The following is a 23,298-nucleotide window of genomic DNA, read 5'->3' on the forward strand; positions in this document are numbered from 1 at the left end:
CTTCAAAATTCATTGGAGATCGTTTGCCCTTCACCTTCTCCAGAACCCCCTTGAACTGGGTTGATGCGTGAGTAATGCATTGATGTGTTTCTGCTACACTCCCATTCTCTTGATGCACCTGGGTCAGCCCCTCTGAGATGAAAGTGACTGAAGCTAGGGTGGGTCTCTACTGGATGTCTATGGGGTCCTTAAGGTCTATGGGGTATGACTATTGCAAGTTTTCTGTAGTTAGCCAAAGGAAATTCATTCTCTCATTGTGTCTCATGGAGCGTTTCTTGGCATGAAAACTGTCACTCAGAAAAGTTGCAAGGCAGGCTTTTTCTTTATAGCTGGGTGCAATGATAGATGGGGAGCACAATTTTTAATGCACAATTATTTCCCCCAGGCACAAAGCAATCTATGCAACTGAAAACTGTAACTTTCTACTAGGCTTAGGCAGGTGCTCTTCTCATGCTTTGATTCCAAACATGCCAACCCTTTTATGGGAAGCAATGTTTGTGACATATATAATGCCTGGAGAAGACCTAAGATACAGTGGCAGCTACTGACTGCTGGACAAAGTGAAGCCCAGCTTCCCCAATCTTCCCTTCCTGTAATGGGGTGGAGGATTCCATGCTGTGGAAGGCTGTTGGGTGTGAGAGATTGTATTAAAAAATATTAGAAGCATTTCATTTATATAAAAAAAGTATAAAGTAGGATTTCCCCACAGAGTCAGTTTATCATGTGGAAATGAATCCTAATACTGTCCACCTAACCAAAGGCTTTACTGTATGTATGCATGTATGTATGTATGTATGTATGTATTCTCTAAAGTTGCCCAACTCTTGAGATTAAGACCACCAGCAGGTCTCCAGTGTCTGATACTTGACAATAAATGAGCATGATGGTATAATTCCAGATTTGCAATTCCAAAGCCACCTTCCTTAATTTGTAATGGCACTTTCTGCAGTAATATTCTCAGTACATTTGACCTCCAAAGACATTTCCTAAACAGGAAGTTTTTCTTTTGGAAATATGATTGGGATATAAAAACTGGAAGTCCTCTCAGAATATAAATGAATCTGGGGATAATGTTCATTTTTAGATCATTCACCATTTCCCCAAAGGATAAGGTTTAATGACACCCATCTATCAATATCTTGGGAGGCCTCTGATTATTTTGTTTGTATTAACTGTAACTAACTCGCATGCTCTGGTCTATGGGGTCACGAAGAGTAGGACACGACTAAATGACTAAACGACGACGACTGAGTTAACGACTCTTGGTATTAACATAATTAAATATGTGATAGTTTCGGTACAAATTCAAAATTGATATTGAATGGATAATTAATTTTTCACCTATTGGCATCAGTTCTAATTTGGACCAATTGATAGAGTATCCTGACATTTTACCCAAAGCATCAGTTGTTTGCAACAGATTGGGGATACACAATGGAGGCTTTGAAATAAACAGAAGACTATCATCTGCAAAGAACACCAATTTGTATTCAACAGAATTGTGAAGTGCTCCATGAATCTTACAATGTTGTCTAATGGTGCAAGCCAGGGGTTCTTAACATGCTTGTCTAGTTCCTCGGACCAGTGGAAAAAGAGTAGGCACAAGACTGTTCACTTTAGCTATAGCTGAAACATACTGTACTTTAATCCATTTTATAAAACCCAGTGGAAATCCAAATTTAGTTAAATCTACTTCTATGTAGTCTTTATAATTTTTGTTTAAAATCTTCTCAGTGTCTAATGATATTATAAAAATTTGATTCTTATTTCTATTTAAATCTATCAAGTTCACCACTAGTCAATAATAATAATAATAATAATAATAATAATAATAATAATAATATCTTTATTGTCATTGCCCCCTCTCGGGGACAACGAAATTACTTGGCTGCTCCATCCACCCAGGTAGGGCACTCCACACAAAATCAAAACAACTATAAAAACACTAATTAAAACAATACAGTATAATACAGCAGGGAAGATTAGATGACTTTCAAAGTCCAGGCTTCCCATTCAGGGCTGAGATCGCTCTGGAGAAGAAGCTGTTCTTAAGACGGCTCGTTCTTGTCTTCATCGTCCTGTATCTCCGTCCCGACGGCAGGAGCTCGAAGAGACAGTGACCAGGATGCGATGGATCTTTTACTATGTCCAGTGCCTTCCTATGGCACCTTGTGGCATAAATCTGCTCTAAGGTGGAGAGTGGGCAGCCAACAATGCTCTCTGCTGCCTTAACAACTCTGCACAACCCCATCCTGTCCTGGGTAGTGCAGCTTCCGTACCACACACATAAGCCATAAGTGAGCACGCTCTCAATGGCACAGTGATAGAAGGCAAGCAGCAGTTTCTGCGGAAGATGGTTTTTCCTTAGAATTCTCAAAAAGTACAGTCTCTGCTGTGCCTTCTTCACAAGCCCCCTTGTGTTGACACTCCAGGACAGATCCTCTTGTAATTCAATGCCCAAAAATCTGAACGTTGTTACCCTCTCCACACAGACCCCATCAATCAAAAGTGGCTGGACATTGCTCTTCTGTCTCCTGAAGTCCACCACAAGCTCCTTTGTCTTCCTTGTATTTATGAGCAAGTTGTTAGCTCTGCACCACTCTGTCAGCCGCTCCACCTCATCTCTATAGTCCGTTTCACCCTCCCTTTCAGAGATGAGCCCAATCACGGTTGTGTCATCTGCAAATTTGACAACCCTATTACTAGGGTGAGCAGCGACACAATCGTACGTGTAGAGAATATAAAGGAGCGGACTGAGTACGCATCCCTGTGGTGTTCCTGTGTTAGTCTTAAGCATACTAGAGGTATAAGGGCCAACCGAACCCTCTGGGGGCGGTCTGACAAAAAGTCCAATATCCACCCACAAAGTGATAACGGAAGCCCCAGATCTTCCAGTTTAGACATCAGACGTTGTGGTAGAATGGTATTAAATGCCGAGCTGAAATCTAAAAAAAGCAGTCTGGCATAACCCCCCCGCTGCTCCAAATGTGCAAGAACGGCATGGAGGGCAATCGCCACAGCGTCCTCTGTCGATCTTTTCGTTTTATAAGCAAATTGGAATGTGTCCAGTCCCTCTGGTAGGCAGGCAATGACATAATTTCGTACCAGCTTTTCAAAGCACTTCATGATTATAGGTGTGAGTGCTACTGGACGAAAGTCATTCAGATCTTCCGGGTTAGATTTTTTTGCTATTGGAACGATAGTAGAGGACTTTAGGCAGGATGGAACAATAGCCTGGGCTAGGGATCGATTTAAGATCCCAGTGAAAACTCCTGCTAGTTGATCTGCACAGTCTCTCAATACCCTTCCAGCTACCCCATCTGGCCCTGTGGCCTTCCTTGGGTTGATTCCCTTCAACACCTTCCTCATCTCTTCTTTTTCCACAGAGACTACTACATTCCTTTGTACTGATGATGGTGATGGTGGTGATGGTGGCAAGGCCTTCACAGGGAGTGGTGGTGGTGGTGGTGGTGGTAAAGCCTCAGCAGGTGTTGCTGCAGATGTTACTTCAAAACGGGCAAAAAAGGCATTCAAATCCTCTGCGAGGGATGCCCCTCCCTCGTCTGCCAGGGAATCCTTGGATTTATACCCTGTTAATTCTTGTACACCTTGCCACACCTGCCTGGTGTTGTTACTTTGTAAATGATTCTCCAGCCGCTGTCTATACGCCTCCTTTGCTACACGGATACCTCTCTTTAGATCGGCTCTAGCTAAGCTGTACAGTGACTTGTTTCCACTTCTGAAAGCAATATTTCTTGCCTTTAGCAACCCCTGGACCTCCCTTGTCATCCAGGGCTTCCTGTTTGGGTAGATCTTTATCCGGCGCCTCCGTGTTACATTGTCAGTGCAGAACCTAATATAGTCCAACACATGCTCAGTATGAGTCTCTACATCCTGTTGGGCGAATACCTCCCAATCGGTGTCATGAAAACAGTCTTGTAGTTGTTGGGATGCTTCTGCTGGCCATATTGTAATATCCCTCTTTATAGCTGGAGTCCGTTTCCTCAATGGAATTCCTCAATGGAATTATCTGCAGCTTGTCTTGTTGGTATAAAATCAGTCTGGTCATTCTTAAAAACTATCATTATTACCTAATGCATTTGCATAAATCACTGTTAAAATCTTCGTAACAACATTAATCAATGATGTGGGTCAACAGTTCCCACAATTGGTATGATCTTTACCTGGGTAGAACTGTAATATAAGCCTGATGAAATACAGTAGATGGGGTACTGTTATGTACTGAGTTGAATAGGATCCAAACTGTAGCAGTCTGATTGGTCCTAGAACAATAGGATCCAAAAGGCAGCAGTCTGATTGGTCCTAGAACAATAGGATTCACAATGCAGCAGTCTGATTGGTCCTAGAACAATGCAGCAGTATGATTGGTTGGCAGGAACCACCCAATCCTGCTCCAGATAGAAGTGAATCCACAACCTGATTGGCTTACAGTAGAATTCCAGAATTAGCCAATCATGTGCAGCCCATTGTGTAAATAATGTATATAAAGCAGATACTGTGAGGGGACAATTATTCATTCCTCCTCACCACTATGAGCTGAATAAAGAGCATGAAATCACTTTGCGACTCTGAGTATATTTCACTGGCGACGAGGATGGGATGCCACTGAGCTGACTGCCACACACAGCACCGCAGCACCGCCAACTGCCGCACCGCTGCCTCGCACCGTGTATCCAGGCTTCAGCTCCGGGGCACAAGGAACTCAGAATGGCAGCCAACAGCAGCTTCTCGCCATTCAACCCAGTATCTGGAGACTGGGAAGCGTACGCCTCCCGTTTCACCTTCCTCCTAGAAGCCAAAGGGGTCACCGACGAAGAAGACGCCAAGAAGAGGGCGATATTCTTCAGCGTCTGCGGAGAGGAGACGTTTGAAATCGCCCGGGCTCTCCTTGCGCCTGAAGACGTCGCTACTGTTCCATACAAAACAATAATGGAACAGCTGAAGGGGCACTTTTCGCCGCAGCCCTCAGTGGTGGCTCGTCGAAATGCCTTCTACGCAAAGCGGCAAGCCCCTGGGGAAACCATAACTGGGTTTGTGACCTCTCTCCGCCAAGCCGCCCGGTTCTGCAACTTCTCAGAGCTGGAGAACATGCTTCGTGACCGCCTCGTCGGTGGCCTGAAGGATGAGAAGCTGCAACGGCGCCTCTACGCTAAGAAGGACCTAACGTTCCAGGTCGCTCTGGAGGAGGCCCTGGCAACAGAAGCTGCCGAGAGGTCGACCCAAGAGGCACGGCCGAGCCTGCCATCCCAACCGAGGGTCCACCATGAAGACCTCACCGACGACTCAGGATCCGACAGGGAGGAGGTGCACCGAGTACAGCAGCGCACTCAAGCAGCGCACAGACCACAGCTGCCTCGACGAGAAGGAGGGAACGGCGCAAGCTGCGGGGAGAGTCACGAGAGGAGGACCTGCCGTTTCCGCAACGCAGAGTGCAGGCAGTGCAGAAAATCGGGACACATCGCCCGGGTGTGTCGGGCTCGGCCCACCCGACACCAGGCATCAGATGACCAATCCAAGAGCCCCAGGTCCCGGGGCCCAACGCACCAAGGCAACTCGACGGAGCTCACGGACTTCCAGGTATACCAGTTGCCCCACCCCAACGTAGAGAAAATTTATGTAGAGGTACAGATAGAGGGGGCCCCATGCCGCATGGAGCTTGACACGGGTTCAACTCTATCCATAATCTCGGCAAGGACCTTAAGGAAACTGTGTCCCACTGGGGGTCCCAAACTCAGGCCGGCCCCATTCACCCTCCGGGACTTCCAGAAACGTAAGGTCCCCACAATGGGGGTGGGGACCTTCAGGGTGCAATACCGAGGGCGGACGCGGCAACTGGACTTGCTTGTGGTCAAGGGCCCCTACATTAGCTTACTGGGATTGGCATGGTTTGGACCACTGGGGCTAGCTGTCACCGGGGTGAACCACACTAGCTTACAAGTGGACGTGGACGCCATATGCAAGGAATTTCCAGGGGTTTTCGATGGGAAATTGGGACAGTATACGGGCCCCCCCATTGCGCTACAGCTTGACCCCGCAGTACGACCGGTCAGGCTCAAGGCCCGCCGGGTCCCGTTCACCTTGAAACCCCGTATAGACGAGGAATTGGACCGACTCGTAGAGCAAGGAGTGCTGGAGCCGGTGCCTAATGCTCCCTGGGAAACCCCAATCGTCACACCCGTCAAGCCTAATGGTTCGGTCCGCATCTGCGCAGACTACAAATGTACCATAAACAAGGCCCTCACGGCCCACGCATACCCAGTGCCAGTGGTCAGCCATGTCCTTGCCACCCTGGCTGGGTCGAAAATTTTTGGCAAGCTGGACTTGGCCCAAGCATATCAACAGCTGCCAGTAGATGAGGCCACAGCAGAGGCACAGACGATTGTGACGCACAGAGGAGCGTTCAGGGTAAAGCGGCTGCAATTCGGTGTCAGCGTGGCACCAGGCATATTCCAGAATATAATGGACTCTCTCCTTAAAGGGATTCCTGGCGTCACCCCCTTCTTCGATGATGTGTTGATTGCCGGCCCCACACCAGAGGAGTTTGAGGACCGCCTCCGCACCGTTCTGCACCGTTTCCAGACGGCGGGTCTCAAGGTGAAGCGGGAAAAATGTCTACTAGGAGTGCCTCAGGTGGACTTTCTGGGATTTATGGTGGACGCAGAAGGGGTCCACCCGACTGGGGACAAGGTACGGGCCATTTGTGATGCCCCAGCGCCCAAGAGCAAGACTGAACTTCAGGCCTTCTTGGGACTATTGAACTTTTACCATTCCTTCCTTCCCCACAAGGCGGCGGTAGCGGAGCCCCTACACAGACTCCTGGACAAGCGGGCCCCTTGGGTGTGGGGCCAGCGCCAGGAGGCCGCATTCCAGGCAGTCAAGGACTTGCTTGTCTCAAACTCGGTCTTGGCACACTTCGACGAGAGGCTGCCGGTGGTGCTAGCATGCGACGCCTCACCCTATGGCATTGGAGCTGTCCTGGGGCACCAACTCCCGGATGGAAGAGAGGTACCGGTGGCGTACTTTCCCCAGACACTCAACACAACCGAGCGGAACTACTCGCAAATCGACAAGGAGGGTCTGGCAATCGTAAAGGGAGTAAAAAAATTCCATGATTTCTTGTACGGGCGGCCCTTCACCGTGGTGACTGACCACAAGCCGTTGCTTGGCTTGTTTGCCCCCGAAAAGCAGACCCCCCAAGTGCTGTCTCCTCGCGTCCTCAGGTGGTCAATTTTCCTTGCCAGCTACCAGTATGCACTGATTCACCGACCTGGGAAGGCGATGGGCCATGCGGACGCCCTCAGCAGGCTACCACTACCGGAAACAGGCCCTGACCCAGCACCTGCACAAGAGGTTATGAGCCTGGAGCTGCTTCCCGACCGCCCCATTCAGGCACAAGAAGTTGCACACCATTCCAAGAAAGATAGGGTCATCTCCCGGGTCCTGGACTGGGTGTGGAGGGGATGGCCCAGCAGCAGCCCCGGGCCAGAATTCGCCGGCTACACAACCCGCAAACATGAACTGTCGGCCCACAAGGGGTGCCTGTTATGGGGAAGCAGAGTCGTTGTTCCCCAGCCCTTCTGCAAAAGGGTCCTCACAGCCCTACACGAGACACATCCAGGGGTAGTAAGAATGAAGGCCCTTGCCAGGAGTTATGTGTGGTGGCCGGGGATCGATGGAGAGATAGAGGCCTGGGTCAAACACTGCCAGGCCTGCCAAGAATCCCGCCCAGATCCCCCAAGGGCCCCAGTCCAGTCCTGGGAGTCCGCCCGAGCACCATGGTCACGCCTGCATGTGGATTTCGCTGGCCCCTTTCAGGGGAAAACATTCTTCATAGTGGTGGACTCCTACACCAAATGGCTGGAAGTCGCACTGGTACCGTCCACTTCCACGTCCGCAGCCATCCGGGTACTACGCAGGCTGTTTGCAACCCACGGGCTCCCTGACACTCTCGTCTCAGACAACGGGACTGCATTTACGTCAGGAGAATTCCAAACCTTCACAGCGCAGAACGCCATCCGCCACATCCGTTCGGCGCCGTTCCACCCTGCCACCAATGGCCAAGCAGAACGCATGGTGCGGACCACCAAGGACACCCTTCGCCGCATGACGCAAGGGGACTGGGAGTACCGCCTTGCCAGATTCCTTCTAGCACAGCACAGCACCCCCAGCTCAACGACTGGCCGGAGCCCCGCTGAACTACGAATGGGTCGGCGCCTTGCAATCAGATTGGACCGCCTTCACCCCGATAGAGCTCAGGATGAGGTAGTGGTGGGGGAAGGCAGGAACCCCCGGACCTTCGAGGCCCAGGACCCAGTGTACGCAAAGAATTTTGGGGCAGGCCCAGCATGGGTACCCGCCACAATCACCAGGGTCACTGGCCCCGTGTCGTACGAGGTGCTAACGGATGGGGGGCAATGCTGGCGCCGCCACTGCGACCAGATACGGCGACGATTCCCGGGAGAAAACCAGGAGGAGGACAGGTCAGAGGAGTCCCAAGGGAACAGCGGGGCAGTGAGGCCCATAGAGCAGGAGGGGCCAGCAGGAGAGGCAGAATCAGTAAATACAGAGAGGACCCGTGAGGCCGAAAGGACACCGGAACCAGAACCACGACTGAGCGAGCCGGTTGCACCAGACCAAACAGCCGCATCACAGCCAGCATCCTTGGAACACGAGCCAGAACCCGGAGCCCGGACCAGGGAACACCCCAGGCCACAACGCACACGTAGGCCGCCGGCATACCTTGAGGACTATGAATGCGACCTCCCGGGCAGGACTGGAACTTAGAGGGGAGGGGTGTTATGTACTGAGTTGAATAGGATCCAAACTGTAGCAGTCTGATTGGTCCTAGAACAATAGGATCCAAAAGGCAGCAGTCTGATTGGTCCTAGAACAATAGGATTCAGAATGCAGCAGTCTGATTGGTCCTAGAACAATGCAGCAGTATGATTGGTTGGCAGGAACCACCCAATCCTGCTCCAGATAGAAGTGAATCAACAACCTGATTGGCTTACAGTAGAATTCCAGAATTAGCCAATCATGTGCAGCCCATTGTGTAAATAATGTATATAAAGCAGATACTGTGAGGGGACAATTATTCATTCCTCCTCACCACTATGAGCTGAATAAAGAGCATGAAATCACTTTGCGACTCTGAGTATATTTCAGGTACCCTTATCAAATATCTCTCCATACAATCAATGAAGTTTTGCTACTAGTAAATCTATATGTCTACATGTTTAGACTCACTTTTGTAATTGTTTCATGTGTTCAAAGTGTTCACCATTCAAAGCGTTCCATTTTTTGTGCATCTGAGAATGTTCCTCCATAGCTTGAGCAGTATCGTGTATTATTACAGCCAAATCTTGCTGCATCAGTTTAAAAATCTCCATAAGCTATTTTAGGGCAGTGGGATTCAAATAGGTTCTAGCCGCGCGCCCCCTTTTTTGGATCGGCTATTGCATGCACAGTTGAAGGGGCTCCATCTTCCGCAATAGTTCTGGTATTTATGTTGCTCTTAATTAAGCCTCTTCAAGATTAGGAGTAAAACAAGGTAGCAGATACAATATTACCCAATTAGCCATGATTTTTGTTTGCACAGCTTAGTATTATAGAAGTATTATAGAAGTCCGGAAGATATTTAGCAGAGAAAGGAGAAGGAAGTATCTGCTCATGGAGCCATCTCATGTAGAGCGTGAGAAATGATGAGCTGCGGCAACTGTGTTTGACTCCATTCCCTGGCTCCTTCCGAAACGTCATGTGATATCATGCGTTGTGTGTGATGTCATATGTGCAACTGTCCTCCTCAATCTTAGGTGCAGTTTTTATTTTAATTTTTTTATTTGATTTATATACTGCCATTGATCCTAAGATATCCTGGAAGTTCACAGAATAAAATATTGTTGGCACCTTTGCCGCTGGAGCTGGTGGTGGGTTCAGGGGGCTGATTTGTTTCCTAGTTTTTTCTCCGTTCTCCTCTCCTGCAAAAAATACCATGCACATTGCCCTACTTACTGTGCTCCTTTCCCATTTGGTTTGATTTATACAAAAAAGAACGTGACTTGCAATTTCATGGAATCAAATACGACTATGTGGCACAATTCTTTTTGCAGTTATTTAAATAAGAGGGGATGGCAAATCCTTAGCTTCTTGCTGGCCGTTCAGGATGTCAATCATAACTCCTGGCTCCTTCCCAACATCACCCTGGGCTACAGCATCTATGAGACCCTTTTTGATGGCAGAACGACTTCGGATGCTCTGACAGATCTGCTTGCTGGCGGGAAAATCAATATTCCAAACTACACCTGTGGAAGGCAGAAAAGGTTACTGGCTGTTCTTGAACGGGGTGAATCCGACATCTCCAGGCACATTGCAGGCATGTTAGGCATCTACAAAATCCCACAAGTAAGAATGGGCTTCAAGTCAGGCACACCTGACATTTGCCATCTCATGAAACAACAAGCTATGCTGAGGATAATAGAACTATATTAATACATTAATTGAGCAAAATGATACTAAGAAAGGAACCATATGACCTAGGAATGGCCATCCATCAAATGAATCTCAGTGGCCAATTCAAAGAGTGGATTGACCTTTAATACAATTGTTCTGGATGGGGTTGGAATCCATACAAAATAACAGGTTGGGTCTTTGGGATAGTTTGGACATGGTGACCCTCAAGACCTGATTAGTGCAAAGTGCTCTATCTGGGGCTACCCCTAGACCTAGTCTAGAGCCTCCAAGGGAAGCAAAATTCTACAGCTAGACCTCTGACAGGAACAGGCTATTGTCAGCATGTAACACCAGTCCTCTAAAGCTGTCCTGCCTTCCTTTATGCTACCGAGCTAGGTTCAAGTTTCTTGTATTTGTTTAAAAGAGGCTTAACTATTTGCGTCCAGGATACCCCTAGAACCACCTGATCTATTATGACCCTACTCAGTCACTTAGCTTTAAGGGTGAGTCATGGTTTGTGGTCCCAAGTGGCTCAGATGCACAGCTTGTTTCCATCCTGAGCTGTATGCATATTATTGTGGGAACAATTTTATATAACTTCCTCCCACTTTAGGTAAAACAAGGCCCTTCTCTATTGACCTTATGTGTACTGCTGAAGATATCTTATTATTATTATTCCTGCAGGCATTTTAATTGAAGTTTGGTTTAATAGATGTACCTTCTTGGTTCTTTTCTTATTGACTCTTTCTTAACTGCTTAGTGACTACTGCAGTTAAGTGGTATATACATTGCTAAAATAAAATTAAAAATCCCCCCCCCAAATAAGGTTGAGGTTGATAATTAAATTTGTCCTGAACAGCAAAGCATCATTCTTTTCCCCTTCTCTCACCAGCTCAGTTCTGGCTTCGTTCTTCATGATAAAAAACAGTCCCCTTTTGTCAACTCGATGGCCCCAAATGAAGAAGCTCAGTACGATGGGCTTATCCAACTCCTCCTACACTTCAGATGGACATGGGTCGGCCTCTTTGCTTCAGACAATGACAACGGAGAAAAGTTCCTGAGCACCTTGACACCTCTGATGAGCAAAAGGGAAATTTGTGTTGCCTTCACGGAAAGAGTACAACGGAAAACTTCCTTGTGGTTCTCTCATGAACCATCTGCCATGTGGAGACAGGTCAATGTATTTGTTTATTATGCAGACTCTCAGTATGGATTTTTTGTCATCATAGAGGTACAATCTTTCTTTGAAAGGACACAAACCGGGGGGAAAGTCTGGATCACCACAGGTCTTCAGGATAACATCTTGTTTTATGAGACAGAAGCCTTCCAATATGCCCATGGTTCATTGTCCTTTGTAATGAAGACCAAAAAGGGGGCAAAAAAGGACTACTATGACCCAATAGCTTCTGCTTCTTGGCATGAAGCATTTGGTTGTTCATATTTAAAGCATCCCTTATCTGTGAGGAATTGGGAAAGATGCAGAGAGAAGGAGAATCAGATGCAGCTGCCCCAGGAGGAGATTGAAGGGATCCACTCCCAAGACAGTTATATCACTTACTATAGTGTCCAAGTTGTGGCTCAGGCCTTGAACGCAGCCTATTCATCCAAATCAAAGCAGAGGTTGATGGTTGGTGGAGAAGACGAGATGGAACCTCAAAGTCTACAGCCATGGCAGGTATGGCCTCTTGCTTTTGAAGATTGTGATTTATTTTCCAACTCTGGAATCATCATGATAGGAGCATAGCATACCCTACAAGTGTCCTGGAAAAACTGGGACATCAGCCATGTACTCATGTGACAAATAGAAGGAATATCCAACCAATGATTTTCACCTTCAAAGGTCTTTATAATCTGTGACTACCAGGTTTCTGGTGCTACTGTATAGCCATCTTGTTGTCTAAACTACTGAATCTCTTGTCGATCGCAAGGTTGGCAGTTCAAATCTGCACCATGGGGTGAGCTCCAGTTGCTCTGTCCCAGCTCCTGCCAACCTAGCAGTTTGAAAGCATACTAGTGCGAGTAGATAAATATCTACTGCTGCGGCAGGAAGGTAAGCCGCGTTTCCGTGTGCTCTGGGACTCGTCACAGTCCTCTCTGCACCAGAAGTGGTATAGTCATGCTGGCCACATGTCTTGGAAAGCTGTCTGCCAAGAAATGCTGGCTCCCTCGGCCTGAAAGTGGAGATGAGCACCACACTAAAAATCAAATTCGACTAGATTTAACTGTCCAGGGGTCCTTTACCTTTTTTCTTTTAACCTTATAGCCTTTTTTCATATAGTTTCCTTTAAGATTGGTGCTATAGAAAACAAGATCCTGTAGGAGAAAGATGACTCCATCCTTCCTAGAACTTTGTGTTCCACCTTTATTAATTCCATGATGACCATTCTTTACATCATTTCTCAAAATCATATCCAATCTTTTCTAATGGATGCCATCCGACGTGGTTTTCTCTGTTGTTCTAGCTTCATTCATTCTTGAAGGAAGTCCATCTGCCTTCTAATACTTCCGCTGATGCACAGTACTTGGATGAGAATGGAGCACTGGCCATTGACTTTGATATTGTGAATTGGGTGCTGTTTCCTAACAAGTCACATGCTAGTGTGAAAATCGGGAGCATAGAGAGACAGGAGACCTCAAATCTACAGTTCACCATTAGCCCAGAAATAATAGTATGGCCCACACTGTGGAAGAAGGTAGGAGAAATGTTACATGCCTTTTTAATATTATGATTTCTGTTACACTCTAATAGCTAGTTGAACAGTACATAGGAGGCTTTTATTGCAAGCATGGACACTTCCGTGGAGCTAAATCCCATTGCGCTGATTGGATCTCACTCTTGAATAAGCATGTATAAAAGTTGACAATGAATAAGAGACTTACAAAATGAATTACAAAATGAACAGCTGTAATAAATATATACTCATCCAGCTGGAAAAGCTTCCTAAAATGAAAATGGGAAGTGCAGATTTGCCTCACAAGCAAATAAGGTGCCAATTTTTGCACTAAGTGCAGCCTTCATGCCAACCTCAACATCGCCATTTAGCATTTCGAGCAAAGCAGAAGTCAGTCAGTCCAGCTGTATTTCACAACTGTACAAACACATAGCAGATGTGATGGCAACTGTGTCAGGAGTTGCTTTAGTGCTACATTTTGTGGGACCTTTTTATGATGGCTGGTTCAATTCTCATGTTTGTTCTTATTTTGATCCTAGCATTGCTGTTAGGTTCTTGTTCCTCAACTCTTTCACGCTGCCTGGATAGTCTGGATGTATAGAAAAGTGCAGTAACAATCTTAAAGGGAAGAAGTAGAAACACAAAAGAGGTTTCACAGCCATTCTGCTTGACAATAAGCAAAAAAGAAATCACTTTTAATGTTTCACGTTTTATTATATTTTTATATGTGCTGGAAGCTGGCCAGAGTGTCTGGGGGAAACCCAGACAGATGGGTGGGGTATAAATGATAATAATAATTATTATTCTGGGAGCCTTCCAAAACTTAACAATCCAATTTCTAAAGCCTTGATGCAGCTCCCTCTATTTATTTCCAGACCACGCCTCATGCAAGATGCACAAAGAGCTGTTGCCCTGGATATGCCAAGAAGATTCAGGAAGGCAAACCCCCGTGCTGCTATGACTGTGCTCTCTGCTCAGAAGGGACAATCTCTACTCAGGAAGGTAGGACATAACACCAGTGGAAAGAAGCCATTGGGTGAAACTTCTCTTTGAACACAGTGTTCTTTCTTGATCTCTCCCATATGCCAACCATTCCCCACAATGGTAACAGCATTCAGACTGCTCTAGGTGTATGCCTAATGTTAGTATACTGAAGTCTCTCTTACTCTGTGCAGATGCCAATGAATGCATCAAATGTCCAGAAGATCAGCATCCAAACAAAGAGCAAGGTCAATGTGTCCCCAAAGCAATCAACTTCTTGTCCTATGAAGAATATTTGGGGATCCTCCTGGCTTCCTTTGCCCTACTCTTATCTTCAACAACAGGCTTTGTTTTGGGAATATTCTTGAAATACAATGACACTCCCCTAGTCAAAGCCAACAACAGGAACCTCTCCTACATCCTCCTCTTCTCCCTCCTGCTCTGCTTTTTGTCATCTTTCCTCTTCATCGGCCGGCCAAGGAAAGTCACCTGTCTTCTCCGACAAATGGTCTTCAGCATTGTCTTCTCATCTGCCGTCTCTTCTGTGTTGGCAAAAACCATCACTGTGGTGTTGGCCTTCTTGGCCACCAAGCCTGGGAACAGGCTGAGGAAATGGCTGGGGAAGAGTCTGGCCAACTCCATTGTCATTTCCTGTTCCACTGTCCAAGTTGTCATCTGCATCACCTGGCTGGGACTTTCTCCTCCATTCCCAGACTCTGACATGAGCTCCCAATCTGGCGAGATCATTTTGCAATGCAATGAAGGGTCTGTTGCTATGTTTTACGCTGCCCTCGGCTACATGGGCTTCCTGGCTACCATCTGCCTCACGGTGGCTTTCCTAGCCAGGAAGCTTCCTGGGGCCTTCAATGAAGCCAAGCTGATCACCTTCAGCATGCTGGTCTTCTGCAGTGTTTGGGTGTCCTTTGTGCCCACCTACCTGAGCACCAAGGGGAAGTACATGGTAGGTGTGCAGGTCTTCTCTATCTTGGCTTCCAGTGCTGGGCTTCTGGGCTGCATCTTCATGCCCAAGTGCTACATTATTATACTGAAGCCCGAACTGAACACAAAGGAGTACCTGACAGCAAAAAACTAAACAGAGAGAGGGAGGGAGGGAGGCAAGGAGGGAGGGAGGAGGGGAGAGGGAGGGAGAGAGAGATTATCCATCTTTCCTGAGGATGATTGTCTCTATATCACAGAGATCTGAGTGGAAGAGTGAACAGGCTGAAGCTGGCCTCACCCAGCTGTGCCCACCTGGGTATTTGGTGCAGCATCAGAGCAGACCTGAGGGTCGGGGAGGGGTAGTATCTGGGTCTAAAGAGAACCCACCTCTCTGTCTAGTTGGGGGGGGTAACTAGAATGTGTGTTCTCCTTTGTTACAATATATGATCACGACTGCGAGACTTTTATATGCACCAAGATGCAAGGAAACATCATTGCCAACAATGGAATAATGGCTGTTAAAGCTAAAGGGTTTAGCTGAGCTGGCAAAATTGGCATGTTGAATCAGAGAAAGCCATTGTTAACATTTCTAAAGACCGGAAACCTCTCATAGACTTTTTGCATGAAGAAGAAATTGAAATAATGACATCTGGATTTGAGGTTTGAAGATAAGTTTTGTTTATAGGTTTATAGATTCTCTCTCTCTCTCTCTGTCTCTCTCTCTCTCTCTCTCTCTCTCTCTCTCTCTCTCTCTCCCCCACACACACCTTTCTGTGTTTTTATTGTATCTATATAAAAGTCTTGGTTTGGTTTAAAAAGGGGAAAGTATATAAATTTTGTATTTTTCTCTCCGAACCTTAATAAACTATGTAGACATGTAACAGTTGACATGTTCTTTAATCTTTCTTTAGCTTAACTTTTTACTTAACAATACTTTGGATTTCTAAATATATCTGTTTTTATTCTTCTTCTTGGGTTTTTTTTTTTTGTAAACCTCTATCTGCAATAAGGTGGTATGTGAATTTTGTTTAAAATAAAAATAGAGATTTAGGCCACATCATGGAGGTGGATAAGGCTATGAACAGCTACTAGCCCTTATGAATATGGCCTCCCTCCACTGTTTGAGGCAGGAAGACTGTGAGTGCTAGTTTTTGGGAATCCCATGTAGGGAAAGGACTGCAGCACTGACCCCTTCCTTGTGGGCTTCCCATTGGGGCAACTGGCTGTCCATTTTGAGAAGAGGATGCTGGACTTTGTGGACTCTTCACCTGATCCAGCTTCAGGGCATTTTTGTTGTCAATCATGTTCAGCCAAACTCAACTTTCTACCTCCTTGAATCTTGTCAGTCTCTTGAGTCAACATGTTTTTCTCCTGCTCTGCACCTGCTCCTAGAGGAGACCTTTCTTCCCTTATAATTATCAGAACCACAGTGATCTATTTTTATCCCCCATGAACCCCCTTCCAATGTTGCCTTTAAGAACAATAACACAAACATCACAATCAAGAGCAGCAGGAGGTTATTTACTCCACCGTGCCTGAAAAGTTTGATATATAAAATATTTTGTGTGCCTCAGAGTCCTTGCAGTCAAGGTCAGGTGTGTAGCTTAATCAGAATATAGGAAGCCGCCTTCTAGCTTAGTACTTTCTACTGACTGGTAACAGCTCTCCAAGTAAAGGATATCCTCAGCCCTACCTGGAACAGTTAGGAACAGTTAGGAGAGGTTGAACCTGGCACTTTTTGGGTGCAAACCAATGCTCTACCCCTCAGCTATATCCTTTCCTCTTTGTCTCTGGAGCCAGAGCTGGAAACGTCTTTACAGGAGTTTAGGCTTCTTCTGAAAAGCTGGCTATGGAGCTGAGAGGAACAGTCAGAAGGGACGTGTAGAAGGTGGATTCAGAATGATAACACTGCTCTTGTTGCTCCCTCTTGTAACCTACGGGATGCAGCAGAAGGCAAAATGCTCACTGAATCTGATCAAGGATGACAATCACATTGCAAATTTTTACAGGCCAGGAAACCATCTCATTAGTGCATTAGTATCTGCAAAAATCATTGGAGATCGTTTGCCCTTCACCTTCTCCAGAACCCCCTTGAACTGGGTTTCTGCGTGAGTAATGTATTGATGTGTTTCTGCTACACTCCTGGTCTCATGATGCACCTGGGTCAGCCCCTCTGAGATGAAAGTGACTGAAGCCAGGGTGGGTCGCTCCTGGAGGCCTATGGGCTCCTAGAGGTCGATGGAGGTCTATGGCGTGTGCCTGTTGCTGGTTTTCTGTAGTTTGCCAAATGATAATCATTCTTTCATTGTGTCTCATGGAACCTTGGAGCATTTCTTGGCATGAAAACTGTGGAGTTCTCCCACTCTCAACCCAATAAAATCTTCTAGAAGTTTATGAATTAGTGCCCCAGGACTGAGCCACTACCCTCACCTGGAGATGAACGGGAGATTGGTTCTCTCACTCACAAAAGTGAAGGTTGAAAGGCAGGCTTGTCTTTTATAGCTGGGTACAGTGATAGGCACAAAGGATCTGATTTCTTTCCGCAGGGTCTGTAAGACAGAGTTGTTCCGCCTGGCCTTTGGCTTGGAATCAACTTGATCCCCTTCCCCTCTTTCTTTTTTCTTTTCTTCTTCTGTGATGGAACTCTATTTGGGGACTTCTCTGGCTTTTTTTCTGACCCACGTAAGACCAGTCTGGATAGTTGGCCTTGGTGAAGATTTGACGTTTTCATCCCCAAAAAGTTTTTGATTTGAGCGTCTACGGAAATGAGGCTGCATTTTAATGTTGTATTTTAATCTTTTTTAAAAATTGTATTTTAATCAATTGTTTTTATACCTGGTGTTAGCTGTCCTGAGCCCGGTTTTGGCTGGGGAGGGCGGGGTATAAATAAAATGTATTATTATTATTATTATTATTATTATTAAAGTAATCTATGCAACTGAAAACTGTAGCTCTCTACTATGCTTAGGCAGGTGCTCTTCTCATGCTTTGATTCCAAACATGAAAACCATTTTATGGGAAACAATGTTTGTGAGATATATAATGCCTGGAGAAGACCTTAGATACAGTGGTAGCTACTGACCACTGGACAAAAAGGAGCCAGACTTCCCCAATATTCCCGGCCCTCGTGGGGTGGAGGATTCTAAGCCATGAAAAGCTGCTGAGTGTCAGAGATTTTATTGAAAAAAGTATTAGAAGCATTTGATTTATAAAAACATAGGGTGAGAAAGAAATGAGGAAAAAAGTGATTAAGAATGAAAAATAGAGCAAAAATATTGTTACATTACCATACAATAACCTAATATATTCTGTGTGAACACATTCCAAATACTATTGCATTTATACCAAGAAAGTCTGTGTCTATAAGCTGTCTGTTCATATGTTGCCAGTGTTGTCATGTTGTCAAGCCTTTGATTAAGGGGAATTCTTCAAATTCATCAGTCTTTTGGCAACCATTAGGGCACATGGAATCCATTTTTGCTCTCCTGTTGCCAATTTCCATACAATGGGTATATAACTGAAGAGAATATTTGCCTCTGAAAATTGATCCCATGTAAGTTGACTAGACAGGACTCCAGCATTCTCCTGCCCAGGCCCTGCTCCCACGGTGGAGTCTATCTCTTTCCGAATCTGAGCAAAAAACCCCTGCAAAAAACCCTGATGGTGGTGGTGGTTCCATTAGATTGCAAACTCCCTGAAAGTGTCTCCTGCTTCTCTTCACCACCACTATCACCACTTGGAAGGCTCCACATTGAGCTCTAACCTGGGTCCGATTCAGAAGTTTTTCAGTTTTCCATCACTGGCGCTCTAGCCATCTCAGTGATTGTTTAATCACCCTCATCTCTGGGGGAAACCATGGGGCTGTCCACGCCCCATGCAATCGGAGAGGGCACTTCAGAGCTAGACAGTCGATAGCCCTGGGAAAACCATAGCTTTAACTATCCTGTCAGCAAGGTGATGTCTCTGCTTTTTAAGATGCTATCTAGGTTTGCCATTGCTTTTCTCCCAAGAAGCAGGCATCTTTTAATTTCGTGGCTGCTGTCACCATCTGCAGTGATCTCTCACTGCCTCCATTTCTTCCCCTTCTATTTGCCAGGAGGTGATGGGACCAGTGGCCATGATCTTCGTTTTTTTGAAGTTGAGTTTCAGACCATATTTTGCGCTCTCCTCTTTCACCCTCATTATGAGGTTCTTTAATTCCTCCTCACTTTATGCCATCAAGGTTGTGTCATCTGCATATTTGAGGTTGTTGATATTTTTTCTGGCAATCTTAATTCTTGAAGAACTTGCCATAGTTTGCTGTGGTCGACACAGTCAAAGGCTTTTGCATAGTCAATGAATCAGAAGTAGATGTCTTTCTGGAACTCTCTAGCTTTCTCCATAATCCAGCGCATGTTTGCAATTTGGTCTCTGGTTCCTCTGCCCCTTCGAAATCCAGCTTGCACTTCTGGGAGTTCTCAGTCCACATACTTCTTGAGCCTACCTTGTAGAATTTTAAGCATAACCTTGCTAGTGTGTGAAATGAGGGCAATTGTGCGGTAGTTGGAGCATTCTTTGGCACTGCCCTTCTTTGGAATTGGGATGTAGACTGATCTTCTCCAATCCTCTGGCCACTGCTGAGTTTTCCAAACTTGCTGACATATTGATTGTAGCACCTTAACAGCATCAACTTTTAAATTTTAAATAGTTCAGCTGGAATATCATCACTTCCACTGGCCTTGTTATTAGCATTGCTTTCTAAAGCCCATTTGACTTCACTCTCCAGGATGTCTGGCTCAAGGTCAGCAACCACACTACCTGGGCTGTATGAGACCTCCATATCTTTCTGGTATAATTCCTCTGTGTATTCTTGCCACCTCTTCATGATGTCTTCTGCTTCTGTTAGGTCCTTACCACTTTTGTCCTTTATTATGGTAATCTTTGTACGAAATGTTCCTTTTATATCTTCAATTTTCTTGAACAGATCTCTGGTTTTTCCCATTCTATTGTTTTCCTTTATTTCTTTGCATTGCTCATTTAAGAAGGCCTTCTTGTCTCTCCTTGCTATTTTTTGGAAATCTGCATTCAACTTCCTGTATCTTTCACTATCAGCCTCGCATTTTGCTTGCCTTCTCTCCTCCGCTATTTGTAAGGCCTTGTTGGACAGCCAGTTTGCATTTTTGCATTTCCTTTTCATTGGGATGGTTTTTGTTGCTGCCTCCTGTATAATGTTACGAGCCTCCATCCATAGTTCTTCAAGCACTCTCCACCAAATCTAAATCCATAAACCTGTTCCTCACTTCCACTGTGCATTCATAAGGTATTTGATTTAGATTGTATCTTACTGGCCCAGTGGTTTTTCCTACTTTCTTCAGTTTAAGCTTGAATTTTGCTATAAGAAGCTGATGATGTGAGCCACAGTCAGCTCCAGGTCTTGTTTTTGCTGAATTTCAGTTTCTTCAGCACCAGTAGTTGATGCATAAACCTGGATTACTGTGATATTAAAAGGTCTACCTTGGATTCGTATCGAGATCATTCTATCATTTTTGAGATTGCATCCCAGTACAGCTTTTGCCACTCTTTTGTTGACTATGAGGGCCACTCCATTTCTTTTATGGGATTCTTGCCCACAGTAGTAGATATGATGGTCATCCAAACTGAATTCGCTCATTCCCATCCATTTTAGTTCTCTGATGCCCAGGATGTCAATATTTATTCTTGCCATCTCATTTTTGACCACATCTGACTTACCAAGGTTCATGGTTCTTACATTCCAGGTTCCTATGGAATATTTTTCTTTACAGCATTGGACTTTCCTTGCGCTTCCAGGCATATCTGCAACTGAGAAACCTTTCAGCTTTGGCCCAGCCACTTCATCAGCTCTGAATCTACTTGTACTTGTCCTCTGCTCTTCTTCAGTAGCATGTTGGACGCCTTCCGACCTGAGGGGCTCATCTTCCAGCATCATAACTTTTATATGCCTGTTGCCTTTGTCCATGGAGTTTTCTTGGCAGGGATACTGGAGTGGCTTGCTGGTTCCTGCTCCAGGTGGATCACGTTTGGTCAAAACTCTCCAGTATGAGCTGTCCATCTTGGGTGGCCCTGCATGGCATAGCTCATAGCTTCTCTGAGTTATTCAAGCCCCTTCGCCACGGCAAGGCAGTGATCCATGAAGGGGGTTCTGGTATTTATGTTGCTCACAATTAAGTCTCTTCAAGATTAGGAGTAAAATAAGGTAGCAGATACAATATTACCCAATGAGCCATGATTTTGTTCACACAGATTAGCATTGTTTGAAGTTTAGCATTATTTATGGAGACATCTCAGACCGGAAGTGTTGAGTGTGAGAAATGAGGAGCCATCGGCAACTGTGTTTGGCTCTGTTCCCTGGCTCCTCCCAAAATGTCATGCATGTGATGTCATATGCACAGCCATCCTCCTCAATCTTAGGTGCAAGTTTTTATTTATTTATTTATTCAATTAATTTATATACTGCCATTCATCCTAAGATCTCGGGCCAGTTCACAGAATAAAATGCTGTTTGCACCTCTGCCACTGGAGCTGGTGGTGGGTTCAGGGGGCTGATTTGTGTCCTGGTTTTTTCTCCATTCTTCTCTCCTGCAAAGATACTTGTGGACATTGCTGCATTTTGCCCTACTTACTGGGCTCCTTTCCCATTGGCTTTGATTTATACAAAAAATAATGTGACTCTCAATTTCACTGAATCTAACATGAATATGTGACATAATTGTTTTTGCAGTTTTGTGACTAAAAGGGGATGGCAAATTCTTAGCTTCGTGCTGGCCATTCAGGATGTCAATCATAACTCCAGGCTCCTACCCAACATCACCCTGGGCTACAGCATCTATGAGACCCATTTTGATGGAAGAACAACTTCTGATGCCCTGACAGATCTGCTTGCTGGTGGGAGAATCAATATCCCAAACTACACCTGTGGAAGGCAGAAAACATTACTGGCTGTTCTTGAACGGGGTGAATCCGACATCTCCATGCACATTGCAGGCATGTTGGGCATCTACAAAATCCCACAGGTAAGAATGGGCTTCAAGTCATTTGCCATTTCGTGAACCTACAAGTTATGCTGAGGATAATATAACTATTTTAAGAAATAAATTGAGCAAAATGATAGTAAGAAGGGAACTTAATGCTAAATGTACTACTGTTTCAATAAAGATCTTCTTCAATACACATTTACAAAACAATAAATAACCCCCTCCCCAAATCTACAAATAATGTAATAAAAAGCCATGCTAAAGGTGGAATTATACTTGGAGGTGTTTCAATGTTATCATTTCATCTATGATCTGAAGCAAGGCAACCTAGCCAATACTTTTAAAATAATAATAATAATAATAATAATAATAATAATAATAATAATAATATTTATACCCCGCCCATCTGGCTGTGTTTCAAAAGCCACTCTGAGCAGCTCCAAACAGAATATTAAAAACATGATAAAACATCAGTGGAAGAAAATGGCTTTATAGATATTTGGAGAGTCTACCATCCTACTGATAAAGACCTCTCTTTCTATTCTCATGTCCACAATCCATATATCCATAGAGATTTTCAACAATTACTTTATTCCCAGTAGAAAAAATGAGTGAAACTGAAATCCACCCAATGACCTATGCTGATCGTGCCCCAATATTGATAAAATACAACTTGAAGAAGCTCTATCTAACAAAATATTATGTTTGGACAACTACATCTTGCCAAATGAAAGAGTTAGAGTTGAGTTAGCACAATATCTTTATTAATGTTTTTAGCCACAATATTACTCCAGAGGTAACCTGATCCATTATGACTCATCTTTATTGACCTTATGCAGCCTGATGAAGATTTATTATTATTATTCCTGCAGACATTTTAATTGAAGTTTGGTTTAATAGATGTACCTTCCTGGGTTTCCCCCCCTATCGATTCTTTCTTAACTGCTTAGGGACTACAGCAGTTAAGTGGAATACATTGCTAAAATAAAATAAAAACAGTTTATTTCAAATAAGGTTGAGGTTGATAATTAAATTTGTCCTGAAAAGCAAAGCATCAGTCTCTTTCCCTTCTCTCACCAGTTCAGTTCTGGCTTTGTTCTTCATGATAAAAAACAGTCCCCTTTTGTCAACTCGATGGCCCCAAATGAAGCAGCTCAGTGCCAGGGTGTGGTCCAACTCCTCCTGCACTTCAGATGGACATGGGTCGGCCTCTTTGCTTCAGACAATGACAATGGAGAAAAGGT

General features: G+C 45.1%; 1 long non-coding RNA gene across 1 annotated transcript; it reads right to left on the reverse strand.

Annotated features, from left to right (window-relative positions):
* Nucleotides 1-1,829: 1,829 nt before the first annotated feature.
* Nucleotides 1,830-3,916, reverse strand: LOC308471454. The gene is made up of 2 exons (XR_013982973.1): nucleotides 1,933-3,916; nucleotides 1,830-1,891 (listed from the first exon to the last, which is right to left on the reverse strand). It is a non-coding gene; the product is annotated as an uncharacterized lncRNA (long non-coding RNA).
* Nucleotides 3,917-23,298: the final 19,382 nt, after the last annotated feature.

This window comes from Podarcis pityusensis, assembly GCF_964106645.2.
Source record: "Podarcis pityusensis genome assembly, chromosome: 2".
In the NCBI taxonomy this organism is placed as follows: Eukaryota; Metazoa; Chordata; class Lepidosauria; order Squamata; family Lacertidae; genus Podarcis; species Podarcis pityusensis.